General features: G+C 44.3%; 1 long non-coding RNA gene across 1 annotated transcript; it reads right to left on the bottom strand.

Moving 5' to 3' along the window:
* Nucleotides 1–1016: 1016 nt before the first annotated feature.
* LOC109178268 lies at nucleotides 1017–21286 on the bottom strand. The gene is made up of 3 exons (XR_002053695.1): nucleotides 21276–21286; nucleotides 17707–17710; nucleotides 1017–1099 (listed from the first exon to the last, which is right to left on the bottom strand). It is a non-coding gene; the product is annotated as an uncharacterized LOC109178268 (long non-coding RNA).
* Nucleotides 21287–21607: the final 321 nt, after the last annotated feature.

Here is a 21607-nt window from a genome sequence, read left to right on the forward strand (position 1 = left end):
AAACCACCACCACCACTACTACCACCAAACCACCACCACCACTACTACCACCACCACCATCGCAACCACCACCCCTACCACTGTCGTCGTCGCCGCCACTACCATCACCACCGCAACCAGGCCACCTCCACCATACCACCACCACCACCACCAACACCAACACTATCACTACCACCACCACAACAATCACACGACCACTACTACTACCACCACACTACCACCACCACCACCACCACCATACCACTTATTAGTAATAATAATAATAATAATAATAATAATAATAATAATATTATTATTATTATTATTATTATTATTATTATTATTATTATTATTATTATATTATATTCTAAACAAAACAATTAAAATGTTTAATAATAAAATTCTACTCATTTTCTAGAAATTGAACCAAACACACCAAGATAATTTTCTGAAATGCAACCAATCACTAGAAATGAAAATGTTTTCTGGAAAATGACTCATGTTCTAGGAAACATTTTCCAGAGTCATTTTCCAGAAGTCATTTTCCTGGTTTACGAACACACACTAAAATGAAGTCTTATGAACTGTAGTCTGTAGAGCTTTATATGCAAAAGATATATATCTTTGGTAAAGCCCAATTAATTAGCAAATGTACATTATCAACTAAACCATCTCCTCACAATGAGTTTAGTCACAGAAGATGGTTCGGATTTGACCACTTTGATGGATCTTAGCGCTGCACTATGCTTATTCTCAAGTTACGCAACATGTCTATGCCCATTCCATCCGGGACTGGACTCAGCAACTGCCTCGCCATCGATTCGAACCCATGACCATCTATGCTCATCTCATTCGGGACTGGACTTAGCAACTGTCTCGCAATCGATTTGAACCCGTGACCTCGACTCTGATACCAATTAATGGACCTCATTGCATGTTTACTTCCTAGTAAGTCACACGTCGTGTAAGCCAAGCACGCTTAACCACAAAGTTCTTTGGGTATCAGGTTTCCATATCCTTCTCAAAACCAATTGGTGATGAGTATGCGATTATTAACCATTTAACCACATACCTCCATGGTAAGCCACATCACCACGTCTCGAATTGAGCAGGGGTTGAACTCGGTCGACGCCCAAGACGCTTACTACACCAAAAGTTATAGCTCATAGCGAAAGTGATAATACAAGGAATATTATTGCAAATGATTGATGTTTTGTGATGCTTACAAATAAACCCATGATTACAAAACTTGTGCTAAATACCTTTATATAGGTGTTTAAATTTACTAGAAAGTCTGAAACACCCCAGATTTTCAAGGCATTTAAAACCTATAAAATAAAGGCATTATCTCATTAAATCCCAAAACATAGTACAAGAGTACGGGGTGCTATGCCACACCTGAGCTAGAGAACCCAGGTGCACAGGCTAACTAACTAATATCCTCAATAATGTAAATGCTTAATATGGCACGCAGGCCGAAAAGGGAACCATCTACTTCTACATTCCGGGTTCTAGCGCGCTCCAGTGACTTATTCTTCTGTGCCTGAAAGCCAAATATATCTGTTCAGCGAGAGATGCTGGTAACCCACTCCAACACGTTGAAATACAATACATATAGAGATATATATAGATATACGAAAACCATTGTGAGCATGAAGATATATCCTACGAACTCTAGCTTTTAAAACCGGGAATGACTCGACAGATAAGGTCAGACACAAGCAATAGTTATAACGAGCATATGCAGTTCACAATAGATAAGGCAGATAAGGCAAAGCATAAACAATAATCACAACCCATCATAAACAATCCCCAATATAAATCCCATAGTCACATCCCAAGGCACTCATAATCACAACTCGTCCATATCACACACATAACGCACATTGTTGGCGCCACAGGACCGATCGCATGCCCATACATGAGGGTCATCGCATATAGCTCTGACACAGCCCCGCAGCACCATGCCCCGCATCGCAACACGGGGAGGTCGATCGCAACCGACCGATGAACCGCAGCTCATCATAATGTTTGATCGCAACCAAACAGTGGACCGCAGCCCAAGAGAGTGTCATCTGACCGCAGCCAGGATAAAGGACGAACCGCAGCTCGTATAGAAACGTTTGATCGCAACCAAACGGTGGACCGCAGCCCAAGAGAATGTCATCTGACCGCAGCCAGGAATACCAATCTGACCGCAGCCAGCTTCTGAACCGCAGCTCAGGATAACCAATCCGATCGCAACCGAATTGGGGTAGCACACACACATAACACATAGCAAGCACATGCAACCCACGTTACACATTGGGAAGGGGAATAAAGCGTATAACAAACCTATGCGTGATCCATCACATACTAAGAATAGTCCTAAGGGGGTTCATACTTCCTTCACCTAGGTCAACGGGATACCAATTCATCTAGCATGCGATATAACAGACTCATAAACCTACGAACGGTACCCGAAACATCAAACTAGACATAGGCACGACAAACGGGGTCCGTTGGGACACCACGGGGATCGGGGAAACATCAAACGGGGAAGTCGGGGTCCCGAGGTGGGAGAAATTCCAGCGGGTAGCCGGTGGGTGGGGGTCCACCCGTCGGCTGACACTGTTCCGGGCAGCGGGTGCCCGGCGGGCAACTGCCCGCCCGCCGGCTGCCGGCTGCCGGAGCTGCCCGAATTGCCGCGGGTAGGTGGTGGGTCCCCTACCCCCCACTGACTCTTTTCATCACTTTTTGCCCCGGGAACCGTTGTGGAACCCGAAACCATGCTTAGACACTTTTCAACGTAATTAACGACAACACATAGACAATTAACGGATCAATTACGATAGACGAACGGCACATAACCTAACATGCTTTTCTAATCATAATCAACACCCAAACATGCGATTTCCCACCTGATAATCCAAGAATAAGATCATACGATACAACCTAGGGTTCTAATCACTTTTATATCCACAAGAATACGATTCGTCTTCTAATTGCAAGATTCGGTAGGAACAACACATATCATCAAGGATAGCAATTAATCATCAAGAAAAACATAATCATCAAGAACAGCACATCATCATCAAGAATCCCAATCAATCATCAAGAACATCCCAATTATCAAGAAGCTCCCAATATCAAGATTACCAAGATTCCCCATGGAATCATTAAATCAACATCAATAATAATCATAGTAATTCGCCATTCACAATCATACGGGGGAAACCCTAAGGGGAAATCATAGCTATGAAAATAGGTTTTGTTGAGACATGGGTTACCTCTTAGCCTTAATTAATTCCTTGGCTATGAAGGATCTTTCTTTAAGCTTTCTTGCTTTCTTGATTTCTTCTAAGGGAATTCTTGGAGCTCTCCTGGGGTGGTGGGGCGTCTAGGCGTGTGGGGGGGGGGGGGGGGTTCTAGGTGCTCCCTAAGTTCCCTATTTATAGATCCATGGGTTTGTTTAGAGTTTATTCCTATTGGGTTTAGGGGTTGGGTTTATATAATTGGGCCCATGGGCTATGGTGGCCTTTTTCCCTAATTAATCATTATAATTTATTCTTTCTCCAGGGTTATTAATTAATTAATTAATCAGTTGGTTTTAGGATTCGTAACACGGGGTGTTACACTCTCCCCCCCTTCACAGGAAGATTCGTCCCCGAAGCTTGGCCCTGGGTGACAAAAAAAGAAAGTTTTCCCTTAGTTACCTGGGGTGAACAGCTCGGGGTACCGCTCCTTCATTGTGTCCTTAAGTTCCCATGTGGCTTCCTCGGTCCCGTGGTTGGTCCAGAGAACCTTCACCATTTCCATGACTCGGTTCCGGGTATTTCTTGTTTTGGTGTCCAGGATTCTTACGGGTTTCTCTTCGTATACTAGTGACTCGTCGAGGTCCACGGTCTCGTGTTGGAGTACGTGGCTTGGATCGTGTATGTATTTCTTTAGCTGGGATACGTGGAACACGTTGTGTACTCGTTCTAGCTCGACGGGTAGGGCGAGACGGTAGGCCAAGTCTCCGATTCTCTCCACGATTTCGTAAGGGCCGATGAACCGGGGGCTGAGTTTTCCTTTTCTCCAGAACCTCATTACCCCTCGTGTGGGCAAGATCCTTAGCCAGGCCTTGTCCCCGAGGCTGAATTCGGCTTGCTCCCTCTTTAGGTCGGCGTAAGACTTCTGGCGGTCTTGGGCGGCCTTCATCCTTTCCTGGATGTGTTTGACCTTAGCTATGGTGTCTTGTAGGTATTAGGGGCCCAGTGTTACCGGGTTGACCATATCTTCCCAGCATAATGGGGTTCTACATTTCTGACCATACAGTGCTTCGTATGGTGCCATGCGAATGCTCGCGTGGTAGCTGTTGTTGTACGAGAACTCGATGAGGTCTAGGTGTTCTTCCCACGTCCCTCGGAAGTCGAGCGTGCAGGCTCTTAGCATGTCTTCGAGGGTTTGGATGGTTCTTTCGGTTTGGCCGTCTGTGGTGGGGTGAAAGGCTGTGCTTAGCTTTAGTTGCGTTCCCAATGCCGCTTGTAGTGATTTCCAGAATTGCAGGAGGAACCTGGAATCTCGGTCGGACACAATGTTCCGGGGAACTCCGTGGTATTTCACTACCCGGTTTACGTAAGCTTGGGTTAGTTACGTCATCATCCATGTTTCTTTCATGGCAATGAATCGCGCTGTCTTGGTGAGTCGATCCACTATGACCCAGATTTTATCCTTACCGGTTTTCGTTGGGGGTAGCCCTCCGACGAAGTCCATGGATATGGAATCCCATTTTCCTTGTGGTATTTCAAGGGGTTGCACGAGTCCCTTGGGTTTACATCGTTCGGCTTTTACCCTTTGGCAATTCAGACACTTGGCCACAAAGTCTGCGATTTCCTTTTTCATATTCGGCCACCAAAATGATTTCTTTACGTCTTGGTATAATTTGTCACCGCCTGGGTGGACGGAGTAAGGGGAGTTGTGTCCTTCCTCTAAGATCCGCTGTTTCAAGTGGGGGTGCGTAGAGGGTACACACCACCTCCCTTTGTAGCGGAGGTTGCCGTCTGGGTGTGCTTCGAAAGGGCCCTCTTTCCCTCGAGTCAGGTCGCGGCGGATTTTATCTAGTTCCGGGTCCTGTTGTTGTCCCGATTTGATTTCCTCGAAGAGGGTGGGCACGGCCTGTGTGTTGAGTAGATAGGCATTGGGGCGAGTTTGTCCCTGCTCTATTATTTCCAAGTGTAGCCTTTGGAAGTCCCTGTACAGATGGTCTGGTAGGACCCACGTGGTGTTAAGGGAATGATTTGTCTTTCGGCTTAGGGCATCCGCCACCACGTTGGCTTTTCCCTCGTGGTATTGAATATCTAGGTCGTAGTCCTTTATGAGTTCCAGCCATCTTCGTTGTCTCATGTTTAGGTCCTTTTGAGTAAAGATGTACTTCAGGCTCTTATGGTCGGTGTAGATCTTGCATTGTACTCCATACAGGTAGTGCCTCCAGATTTTCAGTGCGAATACGATAGCGGCTAGCTCGAGGTCATGGGTGGGGTAATTCTCTTCGTGGGTTTTGAGTTGCCTGGATGCGTAAGCTATTACCTTGCCATTTTGCATTAGTACGCATCCTAACCCCTTCTTGGATGCGTCGCTGTAGACTTCAAACCCTTCCGATCCGGAGGGTATGGCTAGCACGGGTGCAGTGGTTAGTTTATCCTTTAATGCTTGGAAGGCCGAGATGCAGCCGTCGTCCCAACGGAAGGGGGTTTCCTTTTTCATGAGCTTAATGAGGGGTTGGGCTATCTTGGTGACGTCGGGTACGAACCTCCTGTAGTAGCCCGCTAGACCTAAGAAGCTTCGGACTTCCGAGAGTGAGTTCGGCGTGGTCCATTCCTTAACGGCGCGAACCTTAGCGGGGTCCACCCTAATCCCTTCCTTGGTTATCACGTGGCCCAAGAAGGCTACGCTGTCTTGCCAGAATTCGCACTTGGAGAATTTAGCGTAGAGTTGGTTCTCCCTGAGGGTTTGCAGAGATATGCAAAGGTGCGTCTCATGTTCTTCTTTATTTCGGGAGTAGACTAGGATGTCGTCAATGAACACGATGACGAAGTCATCCAGGTGAGGTCGGAATACTCGATTCATGAGGTCCATGAATATGGCAGGCGCGTTAGTGAGGCCGAAAGGCATTAAGGTAAACTCGTAGTGGCCGTAACGTGTCCGGAAGGCCGTTTTCTGGATGTCCGGTTTGGCCACTTGGATCTGGTGATACCCGGATCTTAGGTCGATCTTCAAGAATACCCCTGCCCCTTTGAGTTGGTCAAATAAGTCATCTATTCGGGGAAGGGGGTACCTATTCTTTATAGTAACTTGGTTGAGTTCCCGGTAGTCGATGCACAGGCGCATGCTCCCATCCTTCTTCTTAACGAATAGTACCGGTGCTCCCCATGGGGAGGTGCTGGGTCGGATGTAACCCTTATCTAGCAGTTCTTGGAGTTGTGTTTTCAGTTCCTTCATTTCCTTTGGTGCTAGCCTGTAGGGTGGTTTAGAGATCGGGGCGGTGCCCGGTATGAGGTCTATGGTGAACTCGACTTCTCTGGCCGGGGGTGCCCCGGGAATTTCGTCTGGGAAGACGTCGGTGAACTCGTTTACCACTGGGATGGCTTGTGGTTCGGGTGTTTTGGCGTTGAGGTCTTCGACTGAGCACAAGAAGGCCTCGTCTCCTTGGCCCAGGTACTTCTTAATTTTCATCATGTTTATCAGCTTGATCCCTGGATCCTGGCGGGCACTACGGTACGACACCCTCTTACTGTTTGGCCCTCGTAGGACCACTTTCTGCTCTCCGCACAGGATTTGCGCTTGGAACTTCCCTAGCCAATCCATGCCCAAGATTACTTGCATCCCATCTAATTGAAACTGGATCAGGTTACTGGGAAATTCCATTCCCTGAATGGTGATCATTACATGCTCGTACATGCGATCACATCTTATGACCTCGCCTGAGGCCACCTTGACTTGGAGTCGGACCTTGGTGGTGGCGTTAAGACCGAGCTGGGCGGCGAACTCGGTTGCTATAAACGAGTTGGTAGCCCCTGAGTCAAATAATATGATGGCTGGGGTGGCGTGCACTAGGAAGGTTCCGGAGACTATGTTGCTATCTCCGATCCTGGCCTTGCTTAGGGTGAGGACCCTTCCCCGGGTAGTCGGCGCGATGGTTTGGTCAAGTGGGGCGGTTTTGGGGTTCTTAGCTTCCTTGGCGAGAATTGGACGTCTTCCTTCGGGTTTCCTTTTATACCCCAGTTGCATCCCTGGAGGCGGGTCCGCTACCTGCTGTAGCTGACATGCCTTGGCATAGGCCTCTCCGAGGGTCTTCGGTTCTTGGGCGGCCAAGGACCTCTGGTGTTCGGGCTTAAGGCCCGTTAGGAATTTCCTGACTTTGATCCCTTCGGTGGGTACTAGCTCGGGGACGAGGCGAGCCAGTCGGCAGAATCGTTGGTAGTATTCTGAGACCGGGGCCGTCCCCTGTCTTAGACTGAGAAATTCCTCGCACATGGCGGCTTTCAGGTGGTTGGGGTAGAACTGTTCTCGCAACTGCGTCTTTAAGTCCTCCCAGTTGAATCCGGGGTTTTGTTCGTACGTAAGCCCCTCGCGGGCCCACCAGCCGTCGGCCTCGTGCTTGAAATAGAAGGAGGCTATCCTGACCCGGTGGCGTTCGGGGCATTGGGTTGTCCTGAACACCTTGTCGAATGTCTCAATCCATTCCTCGAGGGTTGTGGGGTCTTCGTCTCCCGAGAGGGTGGGTGGTTGATGTGCCGAGACTTGGTGGTGGATTTCCAGTTCTCGTCTGTTGGCAGAGGTTGGGGAACGATAGTACTTAGTGCCTGGGCAATTTGGGTCAGGCGTTGTAGGGCTTGAGTCAAGACTTCTTGAGAGCTGTGTCTCGGTGTTCCGGACTGTTTCTTCTTAGGTGCCATCCTGGTGATTAAAGGTTGATGTTATTTTGTGTTTCAACTTGATATAATAAGTGGGGAAGGAATTTCTAATATTAGAGAGGGATGAAGTGCGGGGTGATGTGTAGGTTTCACAATCTCACTGCGCATCCTACGATTCCTGAAGCCTATGCTCCTAGATACCTGGAGTTCAAGCCTAATGTCCTAAAGTCCGGTCTTAAGAGTCTTTTCCTAGGGTCAAACTTAGGCTCTGATACCAACTGTAACACCCCAATTTTCAAGGCATTTAAAACTTATAAAATACAGGCATTATCTCATTAAATCCCAAAACATAGTACAAGAGTACGGGGTGCTATGCCACACCTGAGCTAGAGAACCCAGGTGCACAGGCTAACTAACTAATATCCTCAATAATGTAAATGCTTAATATGGCACGCAGGCCGAAAAGGGAACCATCTACTTCTACATTCCGGGTTCTAGCGCGCTCCAGTGACTTATTCTTCTGTGCCTGAAAGCCAAATATATCTGTTCAGCGAGAGATGCTGGTAACCCACTCCAACGCGTTGAAATACAATACATATAGAGATATATATAAATATACGAAAACCATTGTGAGCATGAAGATATATCCTACGAACTCTAGCTTTTAAAACCGGGAATGACTCGACAGATAAGGTCAGACACAAGCAATAGTTATAACGAGCATATGCAGTTCACAATAGATAAGGCAGATAAGGCAAAGCATAAACAATAATCACAACCCATCATAAACAATCCCCAATATAAATCCCATAGTCACATCCCAAGGCACTCATAATCACAACTCGTCCATATCACACACATAACGCACATTGTTGGCGCCACAGGACCGATCGCATGCCCATACATGAGGGTCAGCGCATATAGCTCTGACACAGCCCCGCAGCACCATGCCCCGCATCGCAACACGGGGAGGTCGATCGCAACCGACCGATGAACCGCAGCTCATCATAATGTTTGATCGCAACCAAACAGTGGACCGCAGCCCAAGAGAGTGTCATCTGACCGCAGCCAGGATAAAGGACGAACCGCAGCTCGTATAGAAACGTTTGATCGCAACCAAACGGTGGACCGCAGCCCAAGAGAATGTCATCTGACCGCAGCCAGGAATACCAATCTGACCGCAGCCAGCTTCTGAACCGCAGCTCAGGATAACCAATCCGATCGCAACCGAATTGGGGTAGCACACACACATAACACATAGCAAGCACATGCAACCCACGTTACACATTGGGAAGGGGAATAAAGCGTATAACAAACCTATGCGTGATCCATCACATACTAAGAATAGTCCTAAGGGGGTTCATACTTCCTTCACCTAGGTCAACGGGATACCAATTCATCTAGCATGCGATATAACAGACTCATAAACCTACGAACGGTACCCGAAACATCAAACTAGACATAGGCACGACAAACGGGGTTCGTTGGGACACCACGGGGATCGGGGAAACATCAAACGGGGAAGTCGGGGTCCCGAGGTGGGAGAAATTCCAGCGGGTAGCCGGTGGGTGGGGGTCCACCCGCCGGCTGACACTGTTCCGGGCAGCGGGTGCCCGGCGGGCAACTGCCCGCCCGCCGGCTGCCCGCTGCCGGAGCTGCCCGAATTGCCGCGGGTAGGTGGTGGGTCCCCTACCCCCCACTGACTCTTTTCATCACTTTTCGCCCCGGGAACCGTTGTGGAACCCGAAACCATGCTTAGACACTTTTCAACGTAATTAACGACAACACATAGACAATTAACGGATCAATTACGATAGACGAACGGCACATAACCTAACATGCTTTTCTAATCATAATCAACACCCAAACATGCGATTTCCCACCCGATAATCCAAGAATAAGATCATACGATACAACCTAGGGTTCTAATCACTTTTATATCCACAAGAATACGATTCGTCTTCTAATTGCAAGATTCGGTAGGAACAACACATATCATCAAGGATAGCAACTAATCATCAAGAACAACATAATCATCAAGAACAGCACATCATCATCAAGAATCCCAATCAATCATCAAGAACATCCCAATTATCAAGAAGCTCCCAATATCAAGATTACCAAGATTCCCCATGGAATCATTAAATCAACATCAATAATAATCATAGTAATTCGCCATTCACAATCATACGGGGGAAACCCTAAGGGGAAATCATAGCTATGAAAATAGGTTTTGTTGAGACATGGGTTACCTCTTAGCCTTAATTAATTCCTTGGCTATGAAGGATCTTTCTTTAAGCTTTCTTGCTTTCTTGATTTCTTCTAAGGGAATTCTTGGAGCTCTCCTGGGGTGGTGGGGCGTCTAGGCGTGTGGGGGGGGGGGGGGGGTTCTAGGTGCTCCCTAAGTTCCCTATTTATAGATCCAAGGGTTTGTTTAGAGTTTATTCCTATTGGGTTTAGGGGTTGGGTTTATATAATTGGGCCCATGGGCTATGGTGGCCTTTTTCCCTAATTAATCATTATAATTTATTCTTTCTCCTGGGTTATTAATTAATTAATTAATCAGTTGGTTTTAGGATTCGTAACACGGGGTGTTACAAAGTCGTTCTTAAAAAATTTACTAGAAAGTAGGATCAAGGCATAGAACTAGGATCTCTAACTATCCCTATAAGATTGGATCTTGACTTAAACAAAGAATTATGCAACGAGAATTAATAATATCATAATTATGTTGGTCCAGCATCCCCCCTTAGTTCTGATTTGGGAGGGTCTTCACTCTAAGTTGATTCCTTAGCTAGATGCAGGTCTCGAACCTCACTAGTTTTATTAGAATATATGTGTTCTAATCTTCAGTGTTGTAATACTCCAGTTTGGTCATTCTCTTGTTAAGTTGATCTCTTAAGAAATAATAGTGTATATCTATGTGCTTACTCCTTCAGTGAAATACAAGGCTTTTGGCTAAACTATTAATTGATATATTGTCCACATAGATATTGATTGGACCTTGCTTTTGAAACCCAAATTGACTTATTAAATACCCGATTTGGTCCCTTGACTATTAGGATTTCACCACTTTGGTCCTCGACTTCCAAACTTGCTCAATTTCATACCCAATTATGCAATTGTTAACCAAAATGGTCCTCAATCAGGACCATTTTGGTTTGGACCAAGGACTATTTTAGGTAAAAATTACATAATTGGGATGAAATTGAGCAAATTTGGGAGTTGAGGACCAAAGTGGTGAAATTCAAATAGTCGAGGGACTATCTCGGGTATTAACTCTGTTGCTAAGCCAATTTGTCTTACATGCACTTGATGTTGCTACAATGTACTTAGCTTCACATGTTGGTGATGAAACAATAGATTGTTTCTTTGAAGACTACGAACACAGATTTTCCAAGCAAAAAGTAGTAACCAATAGTACTCTTTCTTTCCTCGAAATCTCTACCCAATCACTGTCAGAATAACCAACAAGATCACTCTCCTCAGATGATGAGTAGAATAATCCATAGTCATAAGTTTCTTTAATGTAGCGCATGATCATTTTTTACCGCTTACAAATGTAATTGTCGACGGGACTCCATAAATCTGCTAACTAACTAACAACATAGCTAATATCGAGTCTAGTGCATGTGAGATATCTAAGACTTCTAACAATTCGTTTGAAGTATGTTGTATCAACACCTTCCTACATCAGTTTTGTTCCTATTTCATAGGAGTTCTAACAAGATTTGAATCGTGCATATGAAATTTCATTAGAAGTTTAGTGGCATATTTTCTGATTGACAAATATTTCTTCTTCTCTTTGCACTACCTCAATTCCTAAATAATAAAAGAGTTAATTCCAGCAAAGATCCTCTCACTATAGTGATTTTCCAGATTTGGTCCTCGACTTTTAATTTGGACAAATTTGACACTTGACTATCAAAATCTTTCCACTATTGGTCCTTCCGTCATCTCAGCGTTAGTTAGACGTTAATTTTTGGGGTAAAATTGTCTTTTTATTGCTTGGATTCTCTTCTCAGGCCAGTATTTCCAAAATCCAAAGAGAACAACACGTCTAACCATGTAGTTTCTATTCTACTCCAGGTGAAGCCATAAGTAGAATGAAATTGAAGTTCATTTAGATTTTAGAGGCCACACTGTAATTTCCTGCCTTCTTCAACTTTTCTACCACCATTTCTCCGCCCGCCGTTACCGCTGCTCTCAAATATTAATTTATACTCCCAAAGTGGAAAACAAACTCACCTAAATATTGAATATGGTAGCGGTTTCCAAGACTTCCTTCCATTTTCGTTCCTTAACTCCCTCATTTTCCTCTTCCTACTCTCTCAAACCTTCCTTCTTTTCCATCCTCCGTTCCTCTGGGAATTCCATCCTGCCCATATCTCTTAAAGGCTCCATGTTCTCCATTTTTAATTATCCATAACGGTAGCAACTGCCTTCATTTCCATTCATATGCAGCCAAATGAGAGAGAGAGAGAGAGAGAGAGAGAGAGAGAGAGGGAGGTAGCCGGAAAGGGAGCCGACCAAGTCAACGGCGGGAAGCAGCGCCGTTCACCACCATTTTCCGAGACCCAGACCTCATCCCTATGCCTTCTCTCTCAGCCAAACCACAACCTTCGCCGACGCCAATCCCGCCGAAAAACCAGCTATGCCGTCACTGCCTCGCCTTGCTGCCACCCACCGTCCACCACCCACGACTCCAAGTCGCGTCGTTGACTGGAGTTTGAGAAATATCAACGTCATCAACTGCATGCATGTCTATTGAAACTCTCCATTCACATCATCGTCATGTTATTGATCGCCGGTAAGTCCAACGGATTGTACACCACTAGGCTACTTGGGGAGTCTATGCAACTTTCTTGAAGTATTATCGGGTTGTTCTAGCTTTAATGGTGAGGAAGAAGATGCTGGGAAAATACGATCAAACTAGAAGCCACATTTCTAGTCCTATTTTCTTGGGTCCGCATGTTTCTTGTCCACACATTTTGTATGGACATGGGAATGAAACTTCCACTTCTAGCGTGAGTGTGTATGGTCATGATTAGAGCTTCATGGCTATAAATAGTGCATCCTTCACTACTGAACAGTGCACTCAAAAGGAAGTTTCCTTCTTTCCTTTCTTCACTTCATACATACCCTCTAGTCTGAGCATATATAGTCAGGTTCGCCTACGTTGTGACACCCCGTAAATCCAAATTTTAGTTAAGGATTAATTAGATAATTAATCCTAGCTTAATTGATAATCTATTCCTAAAATCCTGAAAATTCAATAGTCAGAGGACTAAAAATTGACAAGTCAATCCAAGTCAAGGAGTTGTACCCTATGCTTCATGAATTGTTCCCTTGTCTCCTTACACTGTTCCACTTTAGTAAGGGTAAAGAAGAATTTTCACCTTATGATTGTATCCCAAGCTAACCTAGAGTCATCTTTCATTCTTTTCCCTAACACCCCAAAAAGAAAAGCTCCTCCTTCTCTCTAGAAGTTAGCTAGCTTCTTCTTCAAGCCAAGTTTGGGCATTCCATGATTCTTCAAGTTGGTCTCCAAGATTCAACCTTTCTTAATCTTGAGCTTATAGGAAGGTAAGATCTTTGGTCCTTTAGTGTTTTTAATACCTTTTAAGGTGTCCTTTTCCAATGATGAAATCTTTGTTGTCTTTTGGTGTGTTTGTGAAGTTGAAGTTGAAGGAAAGCCTTAATAGAAGCTTGTAAGGGTGTGATAAGTGAAGTTGTAGGCTACAAGAGGTAACCCATGTTGTACAAAATCTATTTTCTTACCTATATGATGATTTCTTGGCTTCTACTTGTGATTTTTGTGATGAAATGTGAGATTTGATGCATTGTCTTGTGGTAATGCATGTTTATAGCTTGTTTTTAGGGTTCTTGTATGCCATTGCTTGGCTATTCCTTATATTCAAGTCATATTGTTGTATTTTGTGAGATTTTGGGTGTTTTGGAGTTGAATTTGGACTTGGTGTTGAAAATCCCTGAAGGGATTATTTGTGGTACAGAGGTGTACCCGCGGGCGAAACGGCGGGCAATGGCCTACCCACCACCCCACCCGCGGGGTACAAGAGGTTTGGGCTTTGGTTCCCGCGGGCGGAACCACGGGTGGGGGTCCACCCGTGGCCCCACCCGCGGGTACAATGTTGTGATGTTTTGGGGATTGCTTCCCAGTGATTCTTTTGACTCGGTAATTTATGTTTTGACTTCCCGATGTTCTTTTGTTGGGTTATTTGAGTGTCTTCTTGATGTTTCGTATGTCTAGAACGGTATGTTAGAATCCATGTAGGATTTGGTGTCTTGAATCATGCTAAGTGTTCAACCTTGTGATTCGTTGAACCATGGTGAGTCTTGTACGTTCTTCAGAACTATGTTTTGTTTACCCGTTTGATAAGCATGCTGGTTTGATGTTGAAATGCTAGCGTGTGTGGTTTTTTCTTTCCTATTGTGGATGATAACTTGTGTTGATCATCGTTGATGTCGGATTGTAATCCTTCCTTGATTGAGTATGGTTTCATATCTTCGTTGTGATCCGTTGATTAATTCCTATGATGATGTGTGTGTTGGTTGTACATGGATTGCACGATTAATGGTATGGGACATTAATCACCAAGGTACAGATGTGGTCCTCGTGGTGGCCGTGATGTGATTATGGAGTTGTAATTGGGCTTCACGCTCATGTGATTTGGGCTTCAGGCTCAGCTGGTCTTCAGGCTCATGTGATTGGTGGTTGTGTGATTGAAACGATCGGTACTCTCGTGTACTATGAAATCGGTGGTTGATGATTTGGTGGTTGTAGGTGGGGAACGACGGTTCCCGGAGGCATAAGGTTGGACTCAGAAGTACAGGGGTTCTCAGAGGTAATGGTTGGAACTGTAATAAGGTCGGGGGTAGGCATAAGGTTGGAACATGGCATAAGGTTGGAACTTGTGACATGAAGTGTCACTGTGGAATGTAGTGCCAATGTGTGGATGGCTATCCTTATCTGTTGAGCATGTCGAGTGGTATTCTACTTTGTGATCAGTAGAATAAACCTCTAGTTGTACTTGTTATTGTTGTTGTCTTTGCCTCGATGTTTTCTACTTTGTGATCAGTAGTTTACATCTTGAGCGGTGTTGAGTTGTTCTATTGTTGTTCTTGGGATGTGATTCATTTGTTCTTTTGAGAGTGAAATAGAGTCTTTGCAGTTGCCTTCTCTCTTTACGGTTTTAAACTGATATATATACTATATTCTGTTTCGAAAATGATTTTGTATTATACTATCTATACATATGCTACTGAACGCGTATTGATGGGTTACCAACAATATTCGCTGACCGGGCGTCGTCCCCTTTCTTTATGTGCTTTACAAGTCCTGAGTAGATGGCAAGAGCGTTAGACGTGGATAGTTTAGATCCCCTGAACAGTTTAGTTTGTGTTTAGGCCTGGGTGCCACTGATGTTGAATATATTAGATTGATGGTTTTAGTTTTTACCTGTGCATTCATGTTGGAGTCAACGTGGCATAACACTCCTTGGTTTTCTCTGTTTTATGATTAAACTTCCGCTGTGTTTACGTTTTTATGTTATGTTGGTTAGTTTGCCTTGCATATTTAAGCTTTAAATTGGCATGAAAACCGGGGGTGTTACAGTTGGTATCAGAGCCTAGGTTTGAGCCTAGGATGTTAGAGTCTGGTCTTTAAAGAAGTTAAGTGTGGTTTGAGACCCTAAGGTGACCTTAAGTATCTAAGTGTTTAGGACTTAGAACTTCTAGGACGCGCGGTGAGGTTGTGAGTTCTTTTATCGTTTTCTGTTGTGTTGTCTGTGCTTTATTTTCCTTTTAGCTTTGGTTCTCTTTAGTTAAGGCACCAGGTAAGGGTGCGGGCCCTAAGTCTTCCCCGTTATCATGCTGTTTCTGTAGAAGCCAAGGATGGCACCATCGAGATGTCGTGCAAGGTCTTTAGAAGCAGTCGCCAACGAACAACTAGCTCAAAGCCTTCTTCAACTGACACAGATCACCCAGATGCTGAGCAATGCCCTCCTCGACATCAACCACCCTCCTCAGAATGAGAATCGTGACATAGTACGCCAAGTCGCAAGTCTTCGTCCCCCGATCTTCGCCAGTGAAGAAGATCCCGCTGTGCTGGATTAGTGGATCCGGATGTTTGACAAGATCTTCAAAGCTGTGGTTTGCCTGGAGGATCGTCAGGTGGAGTTGGCTACGTTCTACCTTCGGAAAGAAGTGGACTCGTGGTGGATGCTTGAAAGGCCAGCTTGTAGACAAGATCCGAAGTTCAGTTGGGAAAACCTGAAGGTTAAGTTATGGGAGCAGTTCTATCCTGCTCATGTCAAGGAGGCCTACCTTTGTGCAGCCGACATCTACCGAGTACAGCAAGTTCAGAAAGGAATCTGGGAGAACCGTAAGAGGAAGCTTGATGGAAGTGTTACACCTGCGGTTAGGAGTTTGATGGCTTCTGGTGCTGAATCAACAAGAAGCCCTCGAAGAGATGACTCTAAGAGAGGTAAGGCTCCCCAGTCAATCTGGAACAACAAGGCTATGGGAAAGAGCTTCATCTGCAAGAAGTGTGGAAGTGATCACCCCGGCATGGACTGTCTAGGGAAACCGGTAGAGTGCTTTTCTTGTGGCAAAAAGGGTCACCGGTCCTTTGAGTGCAGGATTAAGAGAGTGACTTCAGTGGATTCGAACCCAGTTGGTAGTGTGAGACCTCGGTCGGGAAGTAAGCCCCGAAGTAGAAGCAACAATGGACTAAGTGGAAGTAGCATCCAGGACCTGTGTACGATGTCGGGACCTCGGCAAGGTAAGATCAACAGTCGTGAGGCAGATGCAAGTGGGAACCGTTGAAGTAAGTTCTTGTACCCTTTTTGTTGCACCTTCCTTTGTCTTTGTGCCCTTCCTTGCGTGTTAGCTTCGTGTGTTAGCTTGCTCGAGATTCACCCTTGACCCTCTTTAATATTTTCTTTCCCGTAGACAAACCCTATCACCATTTTTCTAAGTGATCCTTCTCTTCCGAACCTTGTTCTTTTTTTCTTTCCAATCACCTTGTGCAAGACGGCGGTGTCATCAGCTTATGAAGAAATCTGGTAAGGTCTAAGAGTTAAGCCGCGTCTGAGTCGTGGTAGAGAGCCTTCAGTTCGACAAGCTTAGTGATCAGCGTCAAGCCGGAGCTTCACGGAAGTCGAGAACCCTTTCATCTCTTGAAGCCGATCTTCCTCTCTTACCCTCGTCAAATCCCTTGCCCCATCTCGAGAAATCCAACCTATCTTTTCAAACCTCGTTCTTGTTTCCTTCTTGATTCGACTCTGTTCAAGGTTGCAACCTCATTTTTCCTAAGTTGTGACTCTGAAAATCTTGATTCCCTTCCTAATCAACGTTATCCTTGAGCTTAAACCGGATACCCTCCGTGGGGAAATCCTTTTCAACTCCCTTAACCCTCGCTTGATTCCTTACTTCCTAGGTTGTAGCCCTGTTTACCTTTCTTCCCTTCTTAACCAATGTGATCTTCGAGTTTTCAAACCTTAAAACCCTTCACTCTAATCTTTTCCGTTGAACCGAATCTCTTCTTGTAAGCTTTCTTTCCCCTGAGTTACCTTTCTCCTTTGTTACCGTTCCTGCTTTGGACCTTTCATCCGAGCCGAAGCTTTGAAGTTTTCAAGTGTTTCCTTGCTGTGAGTTGTGGGTCGTGTGCTAATGCAAGTGTTAAGTTGACAGCCTGCATCAAGATAGCCCAAGAGCTAGGGAGAAGGACACCCTGCTCGTGTTTTGGAGCTGGCAGTTGCAGCCTTTGTCTGGAAGTGACGGATCAAGTTCAAGCGGATGCCGAGCTCAATTTGTGTAGTGTGAGTACCTTGCTTCCTTTAGTTGCAGAAGTCAGCGGAGAACAGTTGAAGACGCCATCTTGGTTCTTTGATCCCGTGTGATCTAGCTTAGGGTTCTTGTGGTGCCAGTTTTTTGTTGTAGCTTGTTCCTTAGTTGGGATGTTAGTTTTGGGTAGATCGTTGGATAGTTGTAAGCAGGGAGTTAAGCTTGAGATAAAATTAGTTTCCCTTCCCGGTAAATCTTCTATCTATCACCTCATCTTTCTTTCTTGCCTTACCTTTGTGAAATCTCAGCTTATTTCTAAGCCTTGTCATTCGTTTTGTTAACCGATGGTTTTGGTGTTGAAATTCGTTGTGTCCAAGCCTATCATTCTTACCACCTTAATTCGAACCCTTGTTTCCTCTAACTTTGGTTAGTGGCGAACACCTTTATTGCTTAAAACCTCGTTTGCAACCTATCTCTTAAGCTTTGTCACCCATTTCGCAAGCCGACAATTTTGTTGTTGAGCCCCGTTATTTCCCTTGCTTGCCTTGGTTGTCAGCTCATTGGTAGTTGGTTGCTTAGTTGTTGTTTGTTGGTCGTGCTTAGTTGTTTTGTTGTTTGCCTTGTGTGATCTTTCTTGTTTGCTAGTTGTGTTGAGTAGTTAGCTTTGTGGGTTGTCTTACTAGGAGCTAGTTGTTTAGAACGTTAGTGTTGGTTAGAAAGTTGGTTGTTGTGTTTGGCTTTAGTGTTTGTTATGCTCAAAAACTCAATTGGTAATTTCTTTCAACCTTGCAATGCCATGGCTTTTTGACCACTTTGTATCTCTTGAATCTTTAAAGTTTTGACCAAAAGGATGTTCTTGATTCTCTTGTCACATTGTTGTTTCGTTTTGTCGTCTTGCTTCAATTCGTCGTACCCAAGCTTCAGGGACGAAGCTTCTTTTAAGGGGGAGAGGATGTGACACCCCGTAAATCCAAATTCTATTTAAGGATTAATTAGATAATTAATCCTAGCTTAATTGATAATCTATTCCTAAAATCCTGAAAATTCAATAGTCGGAGGACTAGAAATTGACTAGGCAATCCAAGTCAAGGAGTTGTACCCTATGCTTCATGAATTGTTCCCATGTCTCCTTACACTTTTCCACTGTAGTAAGGGTAAAGAAGACTTTTCACCTTATGATTGTATACCAAGCTAACCTAGAGTCATCTTTCATTCTTTTCCCTAACACCCCAAAAAAAAAAGCTCCTCCTTCTCTCTAGAAATTAGCTAGCTTCTTCTTCAAGACAAGTTTGGGAATTCCATGATTCTTCAAGTTGGTCTCCAAGATTCAACCTTTCTTAATCTTGAGCTTATAGGAGGGTAAGATCTTTGGTCCTTCAGTGTTTTTAGTACCTTTTAAGGTGTCTTTTTCTAAAGATTAAATCTTTGTTGTCTTTTGGTGTGTTTGTGAAGTTGAAGTTGAAGGAAAGCCTTAATAGAAGCTTGTAAGGGTGTGATAAGTGAAGTTGTAGGCTACAAGAGGTAACCCATGCTTTACAAAATCTATTTTCTTACCTATATGATGATTTCTTGGCTTCTACTTGTGATTTTTGTGATGAAATGTGAGATTTGATGCATTGTTTTGTGGTAATGCATGTCTAGAGCTTGTTTTTAGGGTTCTTGTATGCAATTGCTTGGCTATTCCTTTGATTCAAGTCATATTGTTATATATTGTGAGATTTTGGGTGTTTTGGACTTGGTGTTGAAAATCCCCGAAGGGATTATTTGTGGTACAGAGGTGTACCCGCGGGCGGAACAGCGGGCAGTGGCCTACCCGCCACCCCACCCGCGGGGTACAATAGGTTTGGGCTTTGGTTCCCGCGGGCGGAACCACGGGTGGGGGTCCACCCGTGGCACCACCCGCGGGTACAATGATATTATGTTTTGGGGATTGGTTCCCCGTGATTCTTTTGACTCGGTAATTGATGTTTTGACTTCCCGATGTTCTTTTGTTGGGCTATTTGAGTATCTTCTTGATGTTTCGTATGTCTAGAACGGTATGTTAGAATCCATGTAGGATTTGGTGTCTTGAATCGTGCTAAGTGTTCAACCTTGTGATTCGTTGAACCAAGTGAGTCTTGTACGTTCTTCGGAACTATGTGTTGTTTACCCGTTTGATAAGCATGCTAGTTTGATGTTGAAATGCTAGCGTGTGTGATTTGTTCTTTCCTATTGTGGATGATAACTTGTGTTGATCATTGTTGATGTCTGATTGTAATCCTTCCTTGATTGAGTATGGTTTCATATTTTCGTTGTGATCCGTTGATTGATTCCTATGATGATGTGTGTGTTGGCGGTACCTGGATTGCACGATTAATGGTATGGGACATTAATCACCAAGGTACAGATGTGGTCCTCGTGGTAGCCATGATGTGATTATGGAGTTGTAATTGGGCTTCAGTCTCATGTGATTTGGGCTTCAGGCTCATGTGATTGGGGGTTGTGTGATTGAAATGAACGGTACCCTCGTGTACTATGAAATCGGTGGTTGATGATTTGGTGGTTGTAGGTGGGAAACGACGGTTCCCAGAGGCATAAGGTTGGACTCAGAAGTACAGGGGTTATCGGAGGTAATGGTTGGAACTGTAATAAGGCCGGGGGTAGGCATAAGGTTGGAACATGGCATATGGTTGGAACTTGTGACATGAAGTGTCACTGTGGAATGATGTGCTAGTGTGTGGATGTCTATCCTTGTCTGTTGAGCATGTCGAGTGGTATTCTACGTTGTGATCAGTAGAATACAACTCTAGTTGTACTTGTTATTGTTGTTGTCTTTGCCTCGATGTTTTCTGCTTTGTGATCAGTAGATTACATCTTGAGCGGTGTTGAGTTGTTCTATTGTTGTTCTTGTCTTGATGTTGTCTTGGGATGTGATTCCTTTGTTCTTTTGAGAGTGAAATAGAGTCTTTGCAGTTGACTTCTCTTTTTGCGGTTTTAAACTGATATATAATGTATTCCGTTTCGAAAATGATATTGTATTATACTATCTATACATATGCTATTGAACGCGTATTGATGGGTTACCAGCAATATTCGCTGACCGGGCATCGTCCCCTTTCTTTATGTGCTTTACAGGTCCTGAGTAGATGGCGAGAGCGTTAGACGTGGATAGTTTAGATCCCCTGAACAGTTTAGTTTGTGTTTTGGCCTGGGTGCCACTGATGTTGAACATATTAGATTGATGGTTTTAGTTTTTCTCTGTGCGTTCACGTTGGAGTGAACGTGGCATAACACTCCTTGGTTTTCTCCGTTTTATGATTAGACTTCCGTTGTGTTTACGTTTTTATGTTATGTTGGTTAGTTTGCCTTGCATATTTATGCTTTAAATTGGCATGAAAACCGGGGGTGTTACATACGTGGTTGCTAGTGCAAGCTATCCATAGTAGGTCTGTGTAGCCTGTCGAAAGCATGCCAGGGTTCTAACTGCACCGTTACCGGGCAAATAACGCTTTTAAGGTAGTGTTATTATAACACGGCACAGATTTCCTTTCAGCCATACACCCGTTGTGTCCGTGCTTCTTAAAAGGTTTCCAACCCGCGCGTTGACGTTGCGAATATTTTCCAACAGAAGACACCTAGTCTATGAAAGTACAATTTTACCCCTAAAATTGATGCTTAAATAACGCTTAAGCACGGAAGGACAAATAGTGGAAAGATTTTGATATTAAAGTGTCAAATTTGGAAAATCACTACAGTTGGAGGTCCTTTGCTGGAATTAACTCATAATAAAACATGTGGCTGAGATCAGACATCTTGAACGTAACTCCTTCACCATTGACTTCTTGAAATCTTGAATCATTTTTGTGATTATTACATGATCTATAAAAATCACATCATCAACATAAAGACATAACAACAAAATATCTCCAGAGTTAGCGTTCATATATAAACCATGATCAGATAGA

This window comes from Ipomoea nil, unplaced genomic scaffold (genome assembly GCF_001879475.1).
Source record: "Ipomoea nil cultivar Tokyo-kokei standard unplaced genomic scaffold, Asagao_1.1 scaffold0099, whole genome shotgun sequence".
Taxonomy (NCBI): Eukaryota; Viridiplantae; Streptophyta; class Magnoliopsida; order Solanales; family Convolvulaceae; genus Ipomoea; species Ipomoea nil.